Genomic DNA, 20,519 nt, shown 5'->3' on the forward strand with positions numbered 1-20,519 from the left:
ACCTGCATCCAGCTTCGATGACCTACTCTTTCCCAAAAGCAGCAGGTCCTCACACTTATCTGCCCTCCTGATCTTTTCCCCCTGCAGGGGCATCTGCAAGATGTAGATGATGGTGAGTTGCGACGCCATGCCTTTCCGAGCATCCGCAGGGACATCCCTGCAGGGGGATGATGGGAAGCAGTGTGCCACTACGGACCCGAGCACCCATGTTTAGCCGTGTGCGGCAGCGCCGTGTCCAGGGAAAAGGAGATCCTGAAGGTTGAGCCGATGTCGAGCGTTTAGACCTTTAAGGCTCCTCGGAAGAGGCAACACACTACTTTGTGTTGCCTACCGACCCGACCAGGGGAAATCGACAATCACCTTTCTCTATCCTCTATCTTTCACTTTCCTATCTCTTTCTCAACTCTCCTAGTGGTCCTGGGAGACTTCAACACACCCCACACCACATGGGCCTACAGCACCACCGATACTGCCCAAGGGGCCGCTCTACACGGTACAGTAGATGCACTGGGACTAGATCTCCTCACCAACTTCACCTCTCCCATCCGCCCGCACAACCACATATCCAACGATACCTCCTCCGATCTCACTTTCACCCGAAACATTCCACGAGCTGCCTTGACCAACCTAGGAGAGGCCCTAGGAAGTGACTATTTCGTCTTGTCGATCAGTATCCTGTCCCCTTAACACCAAAGATCAATGGGCACCATCCGCATCACAAGCTGGAATAAATTACGGGTGACTGCACCCCAATCATTATCCATAGCAGACATAGCAAAATGGAGCCAATTCCTATATGAACATCACTTCAAAAACAACCGCTGCCTTCAACGCATAGTAGAATACCCCTCAGCTTACAACCACCTCCTACACATCTGGGAGGTACGGCATGGCCTCCTACATAGATGGTGACGACAAAAGCACAAGCGCACACTTAGCGCCGCATAGCACACCTCATGGAGCAAGCCCAAGGATACATCTCCCAGCTGTCCACCCAAAATTGGCTCCGGTTTTGAGTTCCGCTCAAGGGTACACTAAGCACATCCGAAACCTAGACCATCCTCAGCGCCTCCTCAACATGGACACCACCAAAGCCGCCACCCATCACACCCTGCAGACCATAGCCCACACCTATAAAGGCTCCGACCAAGTTCTGCTGGACGAGCTTCAGACAGAATACTTTGGAACCCACCACCTGCCCCCATCCAATGCTCCATACACCAGCCTCCCCAACCCAGACTGGATGCCCCCATCACCTATGTCTATGTTGCTGTATGTCTATGTTGCTATGTTGCTGTGGATCCCGTAAGCTTGTATTTTGGATAGAAGAATGTTATGGTCCAGGCAGTCAAAAGCCTTGCTGAAATATATGAAAACAGCCAACGAGAACAAATTACTTTCTATGTTTCGTAAAATATTTTCTTTTAACGTTAGTAAAGCAGTTTCCGTCGATCTGTCCTTCTTAAAACCGAACTGTGCATTTGTTATTATGTTTTCTTTGTCAAAGAAGTTAGTTATACGAGCAAAAATGATTTTTTCTAGTGCCTTAGAAAATACAGGGAGGACTGAAATTGGGCGATAGTTTGTTGCCAAGTTTGGGTCGCCGCCCTTGAAGATTACAGAAACCCTGGCACATTTCATTTTTTCAGGAAAGACGCCCGAATCCAGTATTAAATTAAATATGTAAGCAAGTACGGATGTAAGTAAGGTCAATACATACTTTATCGGCATGATTTGAATGTTTTCAATATCAAGCGCCTTACTGTTTCGGAGCAACATGAAAGTGTTATAAATCTCCTGCTCATCAGTAGGCTGAAGGTATATTGTTTTCATTGTACTAGTGGAGATTCCAGTTGTATCTGGAGGATAGTCACAAGGATTTGCAATACTCACAAAATGATTGTTAAGGTAATCCGCAAGCTCTTTACCGCTCAATTCACCACCTTCATGTGTTAAAACATCCGGAAGGGAACTTTTACTTTTACGACCCAAAACAGTGTTTATTGCTTTCCATGCAGCATCCGGGCGTTGTCGAGCGCAATCTGCAAATAACTGCTCATAGTATAAAGATTTGGCTCTCGGCACCCGCATCACCCGCTCCGCGGCACCCGCATCTATCAGTACATCACCGCCTTCCTCTCCAACCGCACTGCCATAATCGGCATAGGCACTATGCGATCCCAACCCTTCGACACTCATAATAAGGGCGCCTTGCAAGGAGCTGTCCTCTCCCCACTCCTTTTTAATATCGCTTCAGCCCCCTAGGCCCACCAACTAGCTGCTCAACAGGACCTCAGCTACACCACGTATGCAGACAATATTTCCTCAAGGTCTACACGGGGCTCCCTCGCAGCCAAGAAAGAGGCTCTTCAAAAAGCCATCCTAACCGTTGAGGATTTCTTCACCAGCAGTGGCATGCAACAAGCCCTGGAAAAAACTGAAGTGATTCAAACACACGGACCCCGCTACAAGTCACCTGGCTCTATCTGCCTCCGAAGCCATGACCATCTCATTGAGAAATGCCCGCTTATCCGGGTCCTTGGCCTCTGGGTTCAACATTACCGAAAACCCACCCACACCCTGTAGACACTCCGCACCTCAGGTCTCAATGTCACCCGCATGATCCGCCGAATAGTGGGGCACGGAAAAGGCACGCGTGAAGCGGCACTCTCCGACTCGTCAAGGCCCTTGCTATCAGCCGCAGGATTTGCCAGGATTTGGTAAGTGGAAGCCAAGAGCGGGAGATCAACTACAGGTCATTTTTCTTGTCGGTCACAGCACTGTGCAGTGTTATGTTCCAAATGAGAGCAGAAAGCATCAGAGTGATGAACTAGAAACACATTTTGCAAGAACAGGTTTGGTCTGGTTTATTCGGTTAACGTTCCAAAGCGACTCGGGCTATGAGGGATGCCATAGTGGAGGAAGGGCTGTGGGTTTAACCACCCGGGGTCTTTTAACATGCACTGACACATCGCACTGTACACAGGACTCCAGCATCTCGCCTCCATTGAAATGGAACTGCCACAGCTAGGATTGAACCCACGTCTTTCGGGTTAGGTACCAAGCACCATAACCACTGAGCCACTGCGTGAGTTTTTTTGTACGTTTGTGTGTCCTTTTTTTCCGAAAACAGAAGTAAAATATAAATTTCACTCTGGAATGAAATCGTGGAAAGAAAAATGACCATCCTAATGTAGATCGCTTTTTGCAGTACTTTATGCCAGTGCATTCACTGCATGGTACAGGCACTATGTACAGGGAGCTCCATATTTATCAGTCAGGGTTGTAGAAAAATTATCTTGTGCAAACCACTGGTCTATTTCTGCTAAAGCACAGACCACAGGGTAGCTTATGATATCTGTGTTTTCCGATAAATACTTTAACGTCGGAACTTGCCTGGACTGCCAAGAATCGGTGAAGGACTGGAGTCGTCTGCGCGCGGAATTTTCATGGAGGCGAGCGGGATAGCCGATTTCAGAGGCTTTGCCATCTGGTGAACTGCGAGGCAAACAATATCCCTGCTCGGAGCTGGGGTAGGTCTCGCAGTACCCCAGTTGGCACAGCCTGTCAAATATGCTGCTCCGCTTACCTAGACGAAAATTCTCCGTGCAGACAACTGTAGTTTTTCGCCGATTCCGGACAGTTCAAGCAAGTTCTGATGTTTAAACCAATTATTGAAAAATGCAGACTATCATAAGCTACGTTATGGCCAGTGCTCAAGTCCAAACAGGTAAGTAGTTTGCGCAGGAGAATTTTTTTACAACCCTGACTGATAAATACGGAGCACCCTGTATATCAAGATATACCACTTCTGTAAACAGCAGCTTGCATGCACAGTCTCCTATCAGCCGTGAATGTAGGTTGCAATGCAAGCTGGGCTAGTTTGAGGCAGCACATAAAACTGTGCACACTGTGAGAAATTAGACAGCAATAGAACAAACACATATGCGTGCCAGCAGTGTCTTGTAGCTGTGACAAAATAATATCTGCAGCCTGAACTTCTGAGGCAGTGCTGGTATGTGTATGTGCTCTTTCTATTGCCATTTGGTTTCTCATGCTGCACGCAGTATGTCATCATTGGAGCAATCGATGCATTGCTGTAGTCCTCGCAGAACATTTTCAGAAAACAACATCCTCCTTGACAGAAGGAATACAACTTGCTTGGGTGCTGTCAGTGCAGCACAAGGGCTTGAAGAAGATGATCTGGACCTGCAAGCACACAAAAGAGCCACGACAGCTGCCCTGGCAGTAGAAGTGCAACTTTCCCCTTGTGGTTACCTATGCTTCCCGACAACTTGAATAAGTTTTTGTTTAGCACAGTGAAATGCGTAGTGGATGAAGCAATTGCACTGACCGCCACAATTAAAGTATGCAGGTTTTTATGCAGTTGATAAAAAATTATAGCAACTGAAACAGAAGGAATTGCAGAGTAGACCACGACCTAGAATAAGAAAAATTGCAAGGGACACTTAATCTCGGCCCTAAGGGTATGACACAATAGCGTTATTGGTCTCCTGGGACTCCTCATGCCCCTCCTGGAGCAGTGGTGCAGCAGTTGAGCGATGCACCACTGCCCTGCGATGACAGGTACTCCCAGTGGTGAGCCCCCATGTTGCTCTTCCCGAGCGACCAATCATTAATTTAACTGCCACCTGCCAAAGTAGGCAGTTTGCTCACTATCCGCTGGGCAGGTTGGGATGACGCCGCAAGGTCACGTGACCAAGATGGCCCACCTGCCTCCTAGGTTGCTCTAAGGGCACCACCTGCCCGAGCCATGCACGCGGTTTTTCGCACACAATGCCGACGCTGACACCGGATTTTCTGCTGACCGTGGCGGGTGGCCGTTAAATTAATGATTGGTCACTCAGGAAGAGCAACGTTTGTCGCAGAGTCCCATCGGTGACAGCACCTGCCATAGAAGAGCAGTGGGGCACCTCTGAACCACTGCACCACTACGCCAGGAGTGGTATGACGACTCCCAGGGACCTCTGAATGCAAAGTAGAGAATGATGTTCTGCATTTATGGGAAAGAACCCACTACGTTCAACTCATCGCGTCATACCCTTAAGGTGGAGCTTTCAACTTCTACCTTACTCCTCCAGCAGCAAGTGCTCATTTCCCATTGTTGAACATGACGGCCAAGTAAATGAATGAATAAATTTAATTTTGGCATGACTGGCACATTCATATAAGGGGGGGAAGGGGAGTGCTAACAGCAAAATAAAGTTTGATTTTCATATATAGCTGTTATGGAAAATTTTTATACAGGTTACTGGAATGTTCATTGTATTTTACTGTATCATGCATGTATTCATCACTTTCTTAAATATACTGTAATACACCTTAAGGACTCACTTAATATATGCACCCAGATGAGATTTCTGACATTCAGTTTTAGGACATTATTATTGTAAAGCACAGCGGGGCTCAGCTAGTTGCTTTATAGCCAGTCATAAAGCATTTCATCTGAGTATCCTCAACCAATCACATCGCTACAGTACTAGTTGATTTACTGACCCCTGTTCATGAATGTGATTTGCAGAACTCACACAGACTATGCGCAAACTTTCCGAATGCAGTTGATCACTCCTTGCATCTACATCTTTATCCCTTTTCATCCCGAATTTTTGTGGCGAGCACAAAAATTTGTTGTGGTTTTATCTCGTTAAGAAGCTATTAAAAAGCTTGTACCGTATTTTCCGGTGTATAAGACGCACCCTTGTATAAGACGCACTTGGCATATATGCAAGCTGTCACTGGAAAAGTTCGTATATAAGACGCACCCGTGTATAAGACGCACCCCAGTTTACCCAGTTAGGCCAGTGAGGCTTAATTAAATACGCTTGCGCGACTATCGCGAAATGCACCGTACCTGTGAGCAATTCTTAAGCAACGCTAAGTGATCGAAAAAGGCAACACTCATGCCATACTCGTCCACGTTCTAGCAAAAAAGAACGGAAAAACGATACAGCTCCCCATATGTCCATAACATTTTATTCTACTTGAAACCTTCGAAGTCTTCATCTTCAGATGCGCTATCAAAAGGTTCACCCATTTCTGGAAGCAACTCGGCTGAAACATGCACTACGTACACGGAGCAAAAAAAAGTTGCAAAGGGTGACTAAAAAAGAACGCCGGCTTGTCTTGACAATGGCGAGAAGCGCGATTGTCACCATCTTTTGGCGCTTCTCATTACTTTTGCTTGGGGCCTCCGAAACAGCCGCGCGTTTGTGATCCCGGAAGTCGTCATCCCCGCCGTTTCATAATATAGATCACCTAGAATGTCGCGCACGGCGGTCCCGGTATTGAAGTATTAACCGTGTTACAACCGCGTTATTGGTAGTGATATTTTTTAGGTGAAAAAAGCTTGAGCATGAACTGGAGTAATCGATGAACGCGCAAAAAAAGATGAAAAATTCGCATATAAGACGAACCCTTGTATAGGACGCACCAGCAAAATTTTCGAAAAAAAGCCGCGTCTTATACACCGGAAAATACGGTAAACAAATTACGAGGGCAGTAAGTACAGCGGTTTTCAAGGGAGAACCATGTCCAGTATACTGAACACTGGGATTTATTTGTTGCCCTAGGAGTAGCACATTTTCATCTGCACTTTAAGAATTGTAGCTACTTTCTTCACTGTGAAGCAGAGACTGTGGTTGGAATTTTTCTGCTTTGCCGCCTGAGTATGAATTGACATCAAGGTTGGAGTAGTCTCCAAACAAAATTTCCTGAATTTCCTCATTAGTGAGAGTCTTTCCTACAAATAAAACAACCAATTGGTGCTCAGAAGCATATTACTTACATGACAAATCCACATCAGGGTGTTTCTCGAACGATAGTGGGAGTTATGTAATTTTGGCACCAAACAATATTGAAAATCAAATGTAACCTGCTTGCGCAGGGATTAGAACAATACGAACAATTAAATCCTAGTGACCAGTACATTGGAGATAAAAATATTATCACATTGCGAAAAAACTACTCCCAACAAGGGCAAACTTTTAACCACATTGTTTCAAATGAAATTTGATTCACTTGCGAGAATTAATATATTTGAATTGGATGAAGAGGAAACTTTAAAAGAAATTGTTTGCTTGAGCACGTCGCGCGTGGCGGTCTGGTCGTGAAAGCTGCCCTCCTAAAAAGATGCGGCCAAGAGAGGAACTAGCATGATGGAGATATTCCTCGTCTCTTCCAGAAGCCATTGAAATGGTTTTGGTTTTGATTTAGCTTTGTTTGATTTTTTCATTGATTTTTTCTGATGACCAGTGCTAGGTTGGAAAAGGTTATAAAGCTGCCGATTTCAATTTAAGTTTTACATGCAATAACAAATATATTTTTGAGCAGTAAAATATAAGAGTATAAACCAAAAGTAAATAAAATTCAATAATTATTTTAGTAAAACATGGAATAAATAAACAAATAACTGAACAAACTCCAAGTCCAGCCCCCCAACCCCCCACACTCCAAAAAAGTTCCGCAGTCCCTGCCCTCTAATGATATTGCTCTTTTGCAGCTGAGCTACTCCTCACCAAAGTATATGTCTGTGAACCCAGATAGCTTCTTCTGTCCCAGCGTTCCCCATGAGTGGTGACTATGGACTTCAGACTGCCCTGTTCCTGCTCATGACTTACGCCTGCACCGACCTGCCCACTAGGACTGCTGCTGAGAGAAGCTCAAGATTCTGGCTTACTTCCACGACTGCCACTGATTAGCACTGGCAACTGATCTCTCCAATAGTGTGCTGCCTTCGTTGCCGCCACCACTGCCCAGAACTACTCTAACTGTGCCTACGGTGCACTCGCAAATGCCATACAGAGCTGGGTGTATCGACGGTACTGTTGTCTGCATTGATGGTGGCCCGGCTAACAAAGCTGCTGCTGTCATTCTATATTCAGAGCTTGACTTAATAAAGTTACACTCCAAAGAGCGGAAATCAAATGCAGTTTGAAACAAAGGGGACAGGTGTGTTACTTTATCCCACACAAGTACATGAACCATGTCATGGTGCATGTACTGCTAAATTGAGAATTGTGGTTTACAACTGTAAGTTCACATCTCAATTCCAAACTATATACTCACCTATGCACAAAAACTTCAGTTCCTCAAAGACCTACATGTACACAGGAGTATAACGAAGAGACGAAGGGGTATTAATAAACCGAGCATGTCACCCCTCTGTTTGGGAGGGCGCACTTTCATGGAGATTAATCTTTCTTGCTAAAAGCGCAGAAATATACAACAGAAAGCACAAAAACATGAAGCAGTTAACCAGCTCTACAGATTTAAAGAATGGTACAACAGTCTAAGAGAGCTAAATAAGACCCTGGAGTTTTGGAAGAAGAATCATCAATATAAATCGTGCACTAATAAAACAATAATAAAATATTAGATATTACAATAAATTTAGTCCTCACTTGAAGAAACAGAAGTTTCAATTCTTTGTGTTCGCATATTACCTACAGAAAAACTATTTAGGTGAGAAAACGCATGAAGGAAAACAGCAAAAATGCTGCAAATGAAGTGGGCTTTCCTTTCCTCTCTGTAGCACTTCCACAAGAGTATTGCACAGGGTGCCTAAAATACTACAGACACCAAATTTTTGCTTCGTGTTTTCTTTCAAATGATGCATTTAGACATTAACATACGTACCACCGTGCGATATTCACTTATGACCGGTAAATAATTTAGAATTGTATTTCTTCCCGACGTTGTTTCGGTTTCATCAACTGAACGATGGCTGTGATGTGTAGTTGGTATCTAGGTCACGTGAGACAAGATAAAAACGGCAATACAACTGCTGATACGTCATTTGTTGCCATTCCATTTCTAGAAGCAGGCTGGTTTAAGTGTTGTAGTGAATTAAACCTATGTAAAATCATGTATAGTGAAGTTTCTTCTTGCTGACGCAACCTAAAGGCCAACTACATGCCACCGCCATTGTTCGGTTGATAAAACCGAAACGAGAACAACATGAAATAAGAAATTCAGTTATAAATTATTTAGCAGTTGCAGGCGAAAGCAAGTGGTGATCCATAAGTTCAATGTCCAATGCATCAAGGATAGTTGCCGGGCCAGTTGGTACATGATCACACCGTAAAACAGCGCGCTTACACGGGACGAAGAAACAAGACACGCACACACACAGCGCTGAACTTACAACTGCATGGTTTATTGCATTGCTCGCAATAAATACCGGAAAGAAATACAAAAAACAAACAAAAAGAGACAACAACCAAAGGAAGGCGAGGAAGATATCCTCCTGTCGCATCATGTCGTCAATGGTTATTCAAGATATTTAATCTCTTTTCTTGTCAGTGCCATCGATGGAGTGCTAACTCATGACGCGCCTTTCCTATCTATGATGAATGCTTCATATAGTTCACGTTTGGACGAAGCCAGATTTTGAGGCGGTATAATCATCAACTCAAACGTGAACTATATGAAGCATTCATCACAGATAGGAAAGGCGCGTCATGAGTTAGCACTCCATCGATGGCACTGACAAGAAAAGAGATTCAATATCTTGAATAACCATTGACGACATGATGCGACAGGAGGATATCTTCCTCGCCTTCCTTTGTTTTTTTGTTTTTTGTATTCCTTTCCGGTATTTATTGCGAGCAATGCAATAAACCATGCAGTTGTAAGTTCAGCGCTGTGTGTGTGCGTGTCTTCTTTCTTCGCCCCGTGTAAGCGCGCTGTTTTACGGTGTGATCCAATGCATCATTTGCAAGAAGAAAACATGCAACTAAAAATAGGTGTCTGTAGTCCATTAAGAGTTTCAACTTTGAACCACTTGGACACCTGACTCAAAGGCAACCAGACGAAGGGTTGTCTTGAATTCTAGTATACCCAAGCAACTGCAATGCCCGGCGACAGATCTGGGGGCATGTTGCCTCATACAAGTTGCAACACACGCTCTCAAGTGATTGCAAGAAGCTGTGGCCTATTACATGCCAAGTTACCTTCAACAAAGCTATGTTTTGGACACCACCGCACATGAAGGTTTATGGTTTATGAGGGTTTAACGTCCTAAAGCAACTCAGGCTGTGAGGGACGCCATAGTGAAGGGCTCCAGAAATTTCGTCCAACTGGGGTTCTTTAACGTGCACTGACATCGCACAGTGCTTCCACACAATACTTTTTTTTAGGAATTTTAGGCATTAAGAAACCCGCACCTTTCAGGTCAGTAGCAGAGCCAAACATTCACTGAGCCACCACAGGAGCTTCACATAAAGGCTGCTCCCACAGAACAATAGCTGTTATATATGTACAAGAGGCTGTGTATAGCTTGTTCTATACGACACGCTGTCTGCTTATGAATCTAGTACAGACTTGTAGAGATCTAAATCTGCTGCTTTCATTCCGTAGGCAAATTACATAGGTGCATTGGTGTTTCTCCAACTTCTCTCTCTGCAAATCATGTAGCCGAAAGTGCTCAGAATAACTTTTCAAACAACAGCGTACCATAAATGCAGAGGTGCCAAAATACACACTCCACAATAAAAGTAAATACATTGCGGGCATGCTTTCAAAAATTCAAACTTTTTAAAACTTAACCAGGAGCACGCTCTGAACCTGTGGAAACAGCGAAAGTATGCATTACGCCATACCAACCTCAGCTCACTGTGGTAATGAGGTCAAGGTAGAATCCAGCTGGTGGAAGGATCTGCAAATAAGGAAAGGCGCACGCTGCAGATCAGAGTAATGCTACAAACACGGCCAGTTTGCACAGATGAATTCAACAAACTCACTCCCAGAATTGAGTAAAGCAAGTGAGGGCTCCTGCTGCAGGAGAAAAAAAAGTAACGACATTGGTAGCTGCTGGTTGATACACACACGAATTAATTGTTTCGTAAATGCACTAGATGTGCATTTCCAAAACAATTAATTACAACAAACGAAACAATGTTGTGGATTCACTGATACAGTAAGTGCTGCACATGCTGCTTCCATGGAACTGCGCTGGAAAGTGGTTATAGCAGCTGCTGCCTTGTCCCTTGACAGCCACATGAAGTCCACACAGTGGCCGCTAGCTCTCCTCCAAAACACATGCTGGCTCAGCGTCATCTTTGGTTTGTCTGAATACCGTCTCAGTGCCCTTGGCAGCGGCTTAAAGGCACGCACTGCCTGTTACTTATCAATGCATTAATTTTTTTCTGGAAAAATTTCCCATAGCTTCGAACGCATTGCAGCACACAGAACAAGTGTTGGGAAACTATGGTAGGGACAGGCATCCCAAATGTTTAAACAAACGCAAAGAATTACACCAATGCAGTTACTTCGGTTGTAAAACGATAAATATTTCCATGGGCATCGACCTAGTGCTAGCTGAAGGCTAATGAAGTCACGTATTCCTTGCGGCATCCGTCGCCTTACACATGAGTTACTTGGCAGTGACGGGCCTGAGCGGATAAGCACAATGAATGCATTGCTGCAGTGTCATGCTGTACAGAAGGTTCGTGGCACTCCAAGGTACGCCAGTTATTTTTTTCACACTGGGCCAGCTCATATTTAAACTTAGGCTCCCCGCTGGCCAGCAACCCCTTCTTTCGCTCTTCGGAAGTATCACAAAGAAGCTGATCTCCTGCATTGCAGCACGGCGTAAAAAAGGAAGGGAAACATACAACTGGTCCGCACAGGTAAACGCCACCTACCTGTCGGGAATCCCGACGCTTTGATAGCGCAAGTCACGTACCCCATCTGCTGAAGCTGCGAGGAAGGCAGTGAAATCCCACAGTCCAGCGCGTTAACGCTGGCACACACAGAAATAACAGCTGCGGCCACTGATACAGTAAGTGATACAGAGACCATGAGCGAAGGAGACGAATCTTGAAAAAGACAAACCTTCGTTAGAGGCAACCGACTACCGATAGGTGCACAGTAGCAAACATGCAACAGTCCTGACAAGCGCGAAAAAACGACCTCATCGACGCCACTCCGCGGTCTCCTCGCGCTCCTTCACACTCACGATGTCGTGAAATTTACATCAGAAGACGCCGCATTAATAATCGAGACCATCACACACTTGCGCAGTCGTGCAGCAGCTCTTTCAACAAGCCACAAGGCAGTGACAGAGCGACGACGAACACTTTTATCTAGTTGGCGGGCAAGTACGAAACAACATCGCGCGTGCACAATGAATTATTTTGACAGCACTCACCTCAGTCTGGAAAAGGTTGAAGGTAGGACTGCCTAAACCATGAACTGAGAGCAAAATTCACCGAGTTCGCATCTACCGAAACAGCAGCGGGCCGATTCACGAGAGAGAAACGAAAGCGCAGATAGCGCAACGAGGCGCTGGAGCATACACGAGTTGGCCCGTTTTCTGAAACGCGCGCCATCCTTGGCCTCGGCATAATTTTAGGCGTCTGGGTTTGAGAGTTACATGCCACAAAAGCAGAAAACCGAAAAACCCTTCAGCGTCACATCCGCCAACCGTCCTCCTTTCCACCTACTCTCTGGGCGCGCATGGGGAGCTCTGCGGACCCTTACAAAAATTTTTAGTAACATTCTTTAGAAAGTCTTTCGACAATTGTTAATAGAACCTATCAACATTGAATAGAAAGTCTTTTAAACGCCTTTGTACATTGTAGTAACAACCTATCAACCGTCTTCCGACAATTGGCCACCGATATCCAAAAGACTCAAGTACATAGAAAGTCTTTATACTTCCTATCATCCCCTTATCGAGTTTCTAACACTTCCTACTGACCCCTTACCGAAAATGTCTACCAACACCCCATTAACGGTCTTCCGACAATTGGCCACCGTTATCCAAAAGACTCAAGTACATAGAAAGTCTTTACACTTCTTATCAACCACATACCGACAATGTATACCAACACCCTATTAACGGTCTTCGGACAATTGGCCACAGTTATCCAAAAGACTCAAGTACATAGAAAGTCTTTAGACTTCTTATCAACCACATACCGACAATGTCTACCAACACCCTATCAACGGTCTTCCGACAATTGGCCACCGTTATTCAAAAGACTCAAGTACGAAGAAAGTATAATTCCTACATCAACTTTTGGAAAAGTGTGTGTTAAGTACAAAGTACAACACTTTTACTAACATAGTTTTATCACTTCAAAATCATTTTGTGAACACTATCCTGGAGTGCTTAAAGAATAATAGAAGCAAAATGCAAATTATTACATTTATTGTGCACAAGTGTACATACGTGCTACAACACATGCATGATGCATCAAAATATTTTATGGAGAACAATAGAGGAACAGAATATTGCCTACGGCACACTTCCCCTCAGTTCCCTCTTAGTAACAATGACTGACACACAGAAACTGAAAAACATAACAGGTTTTAATTCACAATGTTTCGGCTGGAGGACCAGCCTTTTTCGAGTATAGTATAGCATTCGAAACAAAAGCTGTGTGCTTCAAATGCTGTAGTACACTTGAAAACGGCTGGCCCTCCAACCAAAACGTCGTCAATTAAATCCCGTTAGGTTTTTCTTACATATATACGAGGTGTTTCAGGGAAGACTAAGTAATTTTCAAAAAACAGGTATTTTGAGATGAATGTATGGCTTTTTCAGCATAGTATTACCAGTGTTGGCAGGCACCAGAAAACTTGTGAAGAGTCTTACGTAATAAGCTGGTTAGCTAATTTTTATTAATGAACCTTTTCACTATCAGAAACTTCGTTAAAACATTAAGTTGGGCTAGTTGGTAACGGCTTGAAGGAATCATATTCTTAGCGGTAAGAACATACACACACACAGGACACCCGCTAGACTTCAACTATCTTTACTGGACACTTGTACGACATAAATGCTTGGGCCTCCTGCTTGGGCCTACTGTAGGCCTGCAGTATGTTCTAAATAAAAAAATAAATAAATATGTATCACAGAGCACACGCAAGTGCCTCGACATCCGCAACAGGTCTAACTACGCCCTCCCCTCTCCTCCAAGGCATATGGTTGCGCCGATGAAGAATCTCTTTTTCTGCCAATGCCAGGGAGGGAGTGCTTACACACATGTCACCCGCCTCTTGAATATGAAAGGCCTGGGAGCCGAGAAAAAAGAAAGAAAAATTATCGAAGTCTTTCGTATTCAAGAGGCGGGTGACGTGTGTAAGCACTCCCTCCCTGGCATTGGCAGAAAAAAGAGATTGTTTATCGGCGCAACCGTATGCCTTGCAGGAGAGGGCAGGGCGTAGTTAGACCTGTTGCGGATGACGAGGCACCTGCGTGTGCTCAGTGATGCATATTTATGTCGTACAAGTGTCCAGTAAAGATAGTTGAAGTCTAGCGGGTGTCCTGTGTGTGTGTGTTTTGGTGTTATGTGTGTTTCTTACTGCTAAGAATATGATTCCTTCACTATCAGAGTTAGGCGTCTAGTTGCCATTAGAGATTTGTAGCAGTTACATGCACTGGAGGGGTTTCTTTCCCTGTGTGCTTTCATAAGCGCATGTATTTTCGCACGATGCATCCAAATTTTTTCGAGCCACAGCGGCGAAAGTAATCATGTTTTGTACATTCTAAAAACTGATATGGCTACTACGAACAACTGGCTAAAAGTCTCTAACTGCAACCAGTTGCAAACCTGTGTTAGTTAAAAAGTTAATTATCAGAAATTAGTTAACCAGCTTACTAAATACACCTCACCGGCTTTCTGGTGTCTGCTAACACTGGTAATATTATGCAGCAAAAGCCATATTTTTGAAAACTACTTATTCTTCCATGAAACACCTGGTGCATATAAATACTGCTCACTTTCCTGTACAACACAGAAATGAACTAATTTCTTCTATAACATGAAGGTTCCATGAGCCACATAACAAACCCGTGGAAAAAAACTGCATCCATACACACACATCTCTCCAAAACAGCTAAAAAATCCCACACAGTGAAACAATGCTTACACTGTCTTAAGACCAACATTAAAGTCTGCAAACACAGCGAATTAAAAGTCAAACAGATGCGAAACATATGCTAAATGTCCGCATGGATGTAGATATCAAGCTATGAGCTGATTTTAATAAACATACATCAGCACAGAAATGCTTAAGCGACTTTGTTGGTGCACTATCCTGACACTTGTCCTCATGGAAGCCTGCTTGTTGTTCATCATCATCATCAGCCTGACTATGCATACTGCAGGGCAAAGGCCTCTCCCATGCCTCTCCAATTAACCCTGTCGTTACTTGTCTGCATCACCAGCGGAAGAGGTAGTGTCCTAGTGATGAGACGTGTGCACGAACAGGTAGCCTCCTCCATGGCAGAATGCAGCAGCAAGAGAACTGCACAAGAAAGCATTCAAAGTATACAGTTATAGTAACTTCTAATAGAAGCAAACACGCAGAAGCAACAATCAGTTAAATGTGCTCTAAAATGCAGCACTCCGAGTGAGTTTGATAAGGCTGCTGAGTAATAGCATAAGCAGCAGTCACAAGACTAGAACAAAATGTAATGCGGCCTTGAACAAGAAAAAGCGATAACATGCTATTGTGTTCAATTCTGCCCCCACATTCGAAGACTGAATGATTATTTATTTGCAGATACTGCAGACCATACATATACATGGTCCAGGCAGGAGGGGCATCAGCGGCAAAAACATGAGTACACATTAACAAGCATACAGCTGTTCAGAAACAAATTTCACACAAAAATTTCATAACGAGCGAAGTACAATTAACAGCGCAAGAATTGACGCTCCAGTTCTTTAACAAAGTCACTGGCTGCGAAGGTGTGCGAAGGCAGGGAATTCCATTCACTGGTAGTCCTGGGAAAAAAACTATGCCTATAGGTATTAGTTCGTGCAAAAAATTGGAGCCAAGGAGTGAGGGTGTGTGTGTCGAGTTTTTCTGGTGCAATGTGGCTTAACACAGTCTGGCATGTTTAACCTCAGCGTACCTGAGACGCAGTTATGCAAAAAAGCGAGCCGACTAATTTTTCGACGGGATTCCAATGTTTCTATACTATGTTGCCGCATCAATAAGGAAGGAGAATCGTGCCTTTTATATTTGCTAAAAATAAACCGGACAGCCTTTCTTTGGACTCACTCGAGCTGCAATATGTCCTTCTTATTGTGCGGATCCCATACAATGGAGGCATATTCGAGCTTGGCTCTAATGCAGGCATTATAAGCTAATAGCTTAACTTCGACAGGTGCACCTTAAAGTTTCCTCTTTAGGGACCACAGCTTACTAATAGCGGAAGAACAAATGGCGGATATGTGCGGAGACCAAGTTAGTTCATTTGTTAGCGTCACACCAAGATATTTATGCGTGTCTACTTCTGTCATAATATTGTTGCTAAGCAAGTAAGAATAGGTGCTGATATTTTTCTTCCTTGTAACTCGCAACAGAACTGTTTTTTGTGCATTTAGTTGCATTCCCCATCGAATGCACCACTCATGAATAGCCTCTAGGTTTGCTTGTAATATTGTATGGTCATTTGGTGCTGTAATGTTCTTAAAAAGCACACAATCATCCGCGAACAATCGGATAGCAACGCCAACATGAACGACATGAGACAAATCATTGATATATATCAAAAACAATAGCGGCCCCAAGACGCTGCCTTGGGGAACACCAGAAGTCACAGACAGCGTTTTAGACGAGCAATTCATAATTTCAACAAACTGCTGCCTATCTCTAAGGTACGCGCAAATCCACTGCAAAACGCAGGAAGGAAGACCAATGCATTCCAATTTGTACAGCAACTTTCCATGCGGCACTTTATCGAAGGCCTTCGAGAAGTCTAAAAGCAGCACATCTAGCTGGCCATTCATGTCAAGAGCTTGTGCGAAATCATGAACAGTACAGACAAGTTGGGTAACAGTTGACATGTGCTTCCTAAAACCGTGCTGATACTGTGATAGAAGGTTGCGGCTTTCCAAGAAATCTCTGATGTAGGTGGCAATGACGTGTTCTAAGAGCTCACAGCACGTACTCGGGATTGAAATGGGGCGGTAATTTGACACAGATAAACGATAACCATTTTTGTAAATTGAAACCACACGTGCTTTCCTCCAGTCATGTGGTATTTCCCCTGTGGCAAGTGATAAGTTGAAAATATCTGTCAAGAATGGAGATAGTTGTTCCGCGTACCGTCGCAGAAAAGAATTCGGTTTATCGTCAGGACCAGAAGGTTTTTCAGTATCGAGTTTTAAAAGCATAGCTGTGACCCCTTCCCTAGAAACCACGAGATCATCCGCGCCTGCTGAGTGTGTACTGTGTACCCTGAATTCTTCTGCGGCAGTGAATACACTCTGGAAGTAACCGTTGAAATGTTCGGCGATTTCAGGGGGATCAGATATTGTTGCATCTTCGATTTTAATTTTCTTAATTTCCTTTTTGCTTTCATTTAGGTGACGCCAGAATTTTTTGGCATCGCTCTTTATGAAGGCAGTCAGACGATGACCAAAGTAATTACTTCTAGATTCCCTAAACTTTGCCACTAACTCTTGCCTTAGTTCATGGAAGCGTGTAGTTGTCGTGTTGTGGTGCCTCCTCAGTCGCTTCATCTTACGCTTGGTATGGATAATGGATAATGATATTCACAGGAACTGACATTAACGTGTTACCACAAAGAGATATTTAGCCATTCCAGTCATATGAAGATAACATGCAGGCCATCAAATATGAAAATTATTTTGTGTTTCTGATTTGTCGGCACAAAAATTCAGGCAGCTTTTGTTTTCAAAAGTGATGGCACAAACACATTGCAATATAATGTACATGTTGCTGTAGATAATGTATCATTTGGAGCTATACCAGGTGTTAGGGGAAAATGTATGAACAAAGAGTACAAAGGTGAGCAAGTTCGTCAGGGCAAGAGTGGCACACTCTAAAGCAATTGAATCAAAATATTAAGGCACACACTGCGTCAGATACAATACTTGTAAGTAAAGCTGCATAGAACTACAAGCGATAAAAGCCTCAGAAACATGCCCCTAAGGGAGCAGCTGGACTGGTAGTTTTGTATTTGTCCCGCAGCACATCCCTCCAGTGCTGAGGCCTGCTCATATCTGTTTAAGTTAAGAATACAAGGGAAACAAGCAAACAAGTGTTCCAAAGAAGACAAAAATGTGTACTTAGGCTGTTCTTTAGGAAATTACCTGTCACTAATTGCAGCAATAAATACCTCGAGAAAGTAAATTATGTTATTTACACGGCTTATTACAAACCTTGATGGCACGGGATAAAGGCAACATCAAATGCATCGGTTCAAGTAAAGCCAGGGGTCTTGTTAAGGTCACAGCAATATTTGTTGACTTAGGCTCAGCTAGTCTAATGCAATCAGTAACTGAACGTCGGCACGAATAAAAATAACAATGCCCCAATACTCAATTCCGAATGCATTTCAACTGTACAGTGCAATCAGTTATGACAAAGGAGTGTGAAAGAAAACCTCAGCAATGCTCATGACATCGAATAAGCACCTTTCTTCTGTACAGCTAAAATATAAGCTTTAGAGGGTTTCATGTAATGCAAGGATAACCTGGTAAGGTATCAATTATTGATGCTAGCAACACCCATGCTTCTAAAGCAGAGTGCTCCTTGATTGCCAATATTCAATTATGCATTGCCCGTTAGGCCATGCCTATCACATCACTGGTTCACTTCAAACATGCCATACCTTGTAAGAGGTAGGTACTGCTGAAGTAAACCTATAAAATTTATTTGCTGCTTTTAGATTACTGTATAAAGGTCATGAAGCAGATAGTTGTTTTAATTTGGTCTATACTGTGGTCAATATTTCCAAGCATGAGAGGCATGAGGGAAAAAACTATAAAAAGCATTTCACACTATAACACAATGCACTTGACTAGGGGAGTGCTTTCATGATGCCCACAATATCTTTTCCCTTTCTCTTGGTCCTCTTTTAAAAGAAAAAAAAACGAAAGAGAGAGGGAGCCTGGACCAGAAGATATTTGGCAGGCTAAAAAAGACAAGGAAAAAATACCCACTTGTCTACCTATCCTTTTACAAGTGGCACATGCTTGATATCCAGTGTCAATGGCAGATAGGCTGAACCAGCAGGTCTTGATGTCATTTGCCTCTGGTTGAGGTAGCATTGGCTCGATGACAGATGAAAGCTGGTGCAAAAGTAGCGTGACGATACCGGTGGAGCAGCTGTACAGGGCTTGACTGCGGGTGCATTTGAAGAAAGGCTGCATTAGAGCCATGCTTTCATAAACATCATCACAGAAGCCACATCCAATTACAACCTCTAGCTGTTCAGTCCAATGTGTTCATGAGTGGAGGCTAATGATTAATTACCTATGCCTCGAATAGTTAGGAAAAAAATGGTTTACAAAGCTTGTCATACTTTTCTTAAAGCTATTATTCGCGAATCACGTTATACTTTTATCGCTTCAGACTAAAAATGGGGGAATGACATAAATGTAGTGAACGTAAAAAAATAAAATGACAACAAACCTGTGCCATTACCTCAGCTGCACTGCAATGGAATGGTTCTGCTATTTTTAATCGTCGTTTCGTTGACCAGAACTATCAAGAAACACCGCACTTGATGTGACTGCGACGTATAACGGGCAATGCTCCTTATCCAGTAAACACTCAGGCAGCAGAATCAAAAGACGCACGCCGCTACAAGCACTTTTCGTTCTTATGGTCTCCTTTTCACGCGCTGCTCCTGTTCAGTCGGAATAACGAATCAAGCAGCACCCCATAGTTCACGGCGTGCAACCAAATTCTATCACATAACTCCTGCGCCGAGGAGCTGACGCAAAGAGCGTGAGGCGGCGGGTTAAAAGTTGCATAGTTGGCAAGCGAGCGTGTCAGAACACGTTCTCTCTGCAAACGATCGCGTGGTGCCCGCATTTTGCACCTCACTGCGAACAAGACGTGAAGACCAACCCAAACGCATTCGCAGCCCTCAATCATACCCCCGACACATCGCAGAAGTCACTTTCCAGTTCTGTACTTACATTTGTCAACGTTCACGGCAAGCCGTTTCTTCTATCGGGCATCGGGCGCCGGCCGCTCTCGGCGTGGTTGCGTTTAGTACGTCAGAGCAGTTTTTGAGCACTGCGTGCGCGTAAGAACGTCTTCCGCAGCACTGGAGCCATCTGTCACCTTCCGAGTTCTGTCACACTACCACAGCACTAACGAGGCCGCACATTTAACCCAAACAAACTGAAGAAACGCGCCCACAACTTCACAACCGTCGCACCCCGTCAACAAAGAGTCGTTTCAGCGTCCTAAAATACGTAGTGTAGCGCGCGGCCAACATGAGACTCGCAATCCACCGCCAGCGAACGGAAAGATGGCGCTAATGTCGCCTAACTTTACACGCGTTAAAGAAAGAATTGATAAAGCCCTTTTTGCCACAAACTTGTTGCATTAAACGACAAAACATTTTGGTTCAATTACAAAGTCAGCAAATTGGAATGATTGAGGTGAAAACATGCGACTACTCACAACCATCTGTTTCTGGCGGCGCTGCGAACGAAAGCTTGGAAAACCGGGCAGCTACAGGCGACGCATCTGGGGCCAGGAAAGCCGCAGCCGCT

The 20,519-nt window shown here is 44.0% G+C and overlaps 2 long non-coding RNA genes across 2 annotated transcripts; both read right to left on the reverse strand.

Moving 5' to 3' along the window:
- Nucleotides 1–10,618: 10,618 nt before the first annotated feature.
- Nucleotides 10,619–12,226, reverse strand: LOC149356807 (uncharacterized). Its single transcript, XR_016289842.1, has 3 exons — nt 12,170–12,226; nt 11,664–11,718; nt 10,619–10,675 (listed from the first exon to the last, which is right to left on the reverse strand). It is a non-coding gene; the product is annotated as an uncharacterized LOC149356807 (long non-coding RNA).
- A 2,031-nt stretch (nt 12,227–14,257) lies between these two features.
- On the reverse strand, nt 14,258–20,182 carry LOC149356808 (uncharacterized). The gene is made up of 3 exons (XR_016289843.1): nt 19,935–20,182; nt 18,951–19,131; nt 14,258–15,276 (listed from the first exon to the last, which is right to left on the reverse strand). It is a non-coding gene; the product is annotated as an uncharacterized LOC149356808 (long non-coding RNA).
- Between the last annotated feature and the right edge of the window lie 337 nt (nt 20,183–20,519).

This window comes from Amblyomma mixtum, chromosome 3 (assembly GCF_055824585.1).
Source record: "Amblyomma mixtum isolate Tamu chromosome 3, ASM5582458v1, whole genome shotgun sequence".
In the NCBI taxonomy this organism is placed as follows: domain Eukaryota; kingdom Metazoa; phylum Arthropoda; class Arachnida; order Ixodida; family Ixodidae; genus Amblyomma; species Amblyomma mixtum.